Below are 2,973 nucleotides of genomic sequence, written 5' to 3'. Positions count from 1 at the left end.
AGCAACTCACCAAGAAGGTGTAAAAGTCATGAATCCTCTTCTAGTCATACATTCTATTTACATGCACCAGAAAACATAGCTTCCAAAAACGAAGCAAAACCTAAGGGCTTCCCTGGTGGTCCAGTGGTTAAGAATCCACCTTGCAGTGCAGGGGATGTGGCCTGAATTCCAGTCAGGGAACTAAGATCCCATGTGTCTTGGAGCAACTAAGCCTGTGTGCCTCAATCACTGAGCCTGCGTGCCACAACTAGAGAGCCTGTGTGCTTGTGCTGTGATGAAAGAGCTAAAACTTGATATAGCTAAATAAATAAATATCTTTTAAATGACAGAAGAAACTGAGAGCAGGTCAAGGAAAAATGAACAGAGCTTCCATTATAGTGGGAGATGAAGCAGGTAGAGAAAACTACATAAAAAACATGAAAAATACAAATGATATAATTAATAAACATGACCTAGATAGACATATTTTATAACTTTACACCCAGCCAGAAATACACATCTTTTCAACGACAAGAGGAACAGACAGAAAGACTGATCAGAAAATCCTACAAAGAAGATCTCAACAAATTCTCCATCACTGAGATCATAGAAGCTACAAATATTGACCACTATCCATAGAAATCAATAATCAAAATATAACTTAAAAATTCCATCCACCTTAAAAAACCATAAAGTATATAACAATTTTAATCAAAGAAGAAATGACCAACTATTTTAGTAGTGAATGACTTTGTGTTACAAGAACTGTGGAATAAAGTCATGGCAGTACTTAGAAAAAATTATAGCCTGAGGTAGATTTATTAGGGAACAAGAAAGACTGAGAACAATTGTTAGCCACAAACAAGGAGTCTCAGAATGGAAGAAACCCTTATTGACAGCAGCTCATGTAGAAGAGGGGCTTCCTGGGTGGCTCAGAGGTAAAGAATCTGCCTATGATGCAGGAGACCCAGGTTCGATCCCTGGGTTGGGAAGATCCCCTGGAGAAGGAAATGGCAATCCACTCCAGTATCCTTGTCTGAGAAATCTGATGGACAGAGGAGCCTGGTGGGCTATACAGTCCATAGGGTCACAAAAGAGTCGGTCACCACTCAGTGACAAAACAGTAGAAGGGAATTCTGGAGGATTTAGCTGACAAATCCAATACCAGCCCCAAGGGGAATGTGGCCACTACAAAGAAGGACGGCAGGTGATATCAACAGAGGTATGGGTTCCAGACCAAGCAGGTGATAGTCTCCCTCCTTTCTGACTGGGGAAGGCTTTGGGAGAGGCAATGGTTTGTATGTGGGGCTCCGACAACTGGATCACGTACAAAGCCAGACTGAACAGGAAGAATGACAATGAATTATGGCTGTGTTGTCTGAATGAGAGAACCATTAAGGGGACTTCCCTGGACGTCCAGTGGCTAAGACTCCATGCTCCCAATGCAGGGGGCCCAGGTTCAATCCCCTATCAGGGAACTAGATGCCACATGCCACAATTAAGACCTGGTGCAGCCAAATAGATAAATACATAAATATTGTTTTGAAAGGAATAGAGAACCATTGGGCTGGATTGGAGGGCAAAGCGAGAAAGTGAAAGCTCCTGGAAAGCTGAACTGGCTAACTCCCAGGAAACATCTCCTAGTTAGAGCTGTCCAACAGCAGGAATCTGGCTTCTAGAAGGCCTACTCCCCAGAAGCAAGACTGTTGGGAGGCCAGGGGCAAGGGTCGGTCTGTGGGCTTGGAGGGCTGCCCCCGCAGAGGACTGGCATCCCTCCTCTCCCTCTCCGGAGAAGTTCCATTTCCTCTTTTAAAAAGACAAAACACTTTTCTGGCTGTTTCTGGAAACCCTCAGGCCTTTCACAGTTCTCCAAAATAGTCCTTGGTGATTACACTCCCTTATTTCTAACCAAGAAACCTAGTTCTTTTAAACTCTGCTCCGTGGGCTGGACGGCTCAGAATAGTGGTTAAAGTTTGCATACTTTCCCAGCCCCAGATTTGAAAGCAGCTTCTGCCCCTTCCGAGTTGCGTCTCCAGGTTAAGACTCTTCCCTGAGCCTCAGTTTCCTCCCCAGGGAAATGGGGAGACACCCATGCGTCTACCTGCCTCCGTGTACCACAACGCCTGATAGGGGAGTCCGTCCCCCCACTGCCTGCACCCCCACCGTGCCCCCTCTGCTTTAAAGTGCCCTTCCTGTCTGACATGTTGGAGAGGATGCTCGCTGGCAAAATACTCTGTAAAATGATCTGCACAATGATCGGATCACCTGCGATCTCGAGCCTGGCCTGACCACGTGCACAAAGGTTGCTGAGCAGATCCATGGCAGGTGAGTACTAACAGTGGATGGTGATGGGTGGGCCTTTAGCACTTGAATAGTTTCCATGATGTGCTTAAACACAGTGGGAAAAGCTGAGGACGCTGGAGTTGTCGGGTTCACAGCTGTGTGACCCCCAGACAAGTTACTAAGTCCGCTGCCCTGTCTTTTTTTATATATATCTGTAAAATCTGGATAAGAGCAGTTCCCACCTCGTACGGTTTCGGCACAAGATGAATGAGGCAATGCAGGTAGATGTCTGGCTCCCGCTGGCTTTCCTGACCTCTCTCCCCTCCCCTCTTCGCCTTGTTTCAATTCCGTCCAACCACATCAGCTTCCCTGTGCTGAGTCAGACACACCTCAGCCTTCGGCCGGGATCGCTCTTTCCCCAGATATCTGCCTGTCATTCTATTTTGGGTCTTAGCTCAAAAGTCACCTCCTCCACTAGACAGCCAGCCCCACGAGGACCCTTGCTTCTGTGTCAGTTGCTGCTGTGTCCACAGCCTCCACACACTTGCTGAGTTGACTGCAAGCAGCGAGCCCCACGCAGGCACTCGAGACAGCGTGCGTGCCTGTCACTTTTAGCTTTGCAAACGGGATCTGCAGGCTGGAGGCTGTTGGTGCCTTTGCAGTCCTGTTGCTCAGAACACCTCCTCCTTTTCAGGAAATCTGTTCCACCAA

The 2,973-nt window shown here is 47.2% G+C and overlaps 1 non-coding gene across 1 annotated transcript; it reads left to right on the top strand.

Annotated features, from left to right (window-relative positions):
- Positions 1 to 900: 900 nt before the first annotated feature.
- On the top strand, positions 901 to 971 carry TRNAH-AUG (transfer RNA histidin (anticodon AUG)). Its single transcript has one exon. It is a non-coding gene; the product is annotated as a tRNA-His (tRNA).
- Positions 972 to 2,973: the final 2,002 nt, after the last annotated feature.

Source organism: Bos taurus, chromosome 25, assembly GCF_002263795.3.
Source record: "Bos taurus isolate L1 Dominette 01449 registration number 42190680 breed Hereford chromosome 25, ARS-UCD2.0, whole genome shotgun sequence".
In the NCBI taxonomy this organism is placed as follows: domain Eukaryota; kingdom Metazoa; phylum Chordata; class Mammalia; order Artiodactyla; family Bovidae; genus Bos; species Bos taurus.
Note: the sequence above shows the minus strand (reverse complement) of the source record. Positions and strands in the feature narration are given on the sequence as shown.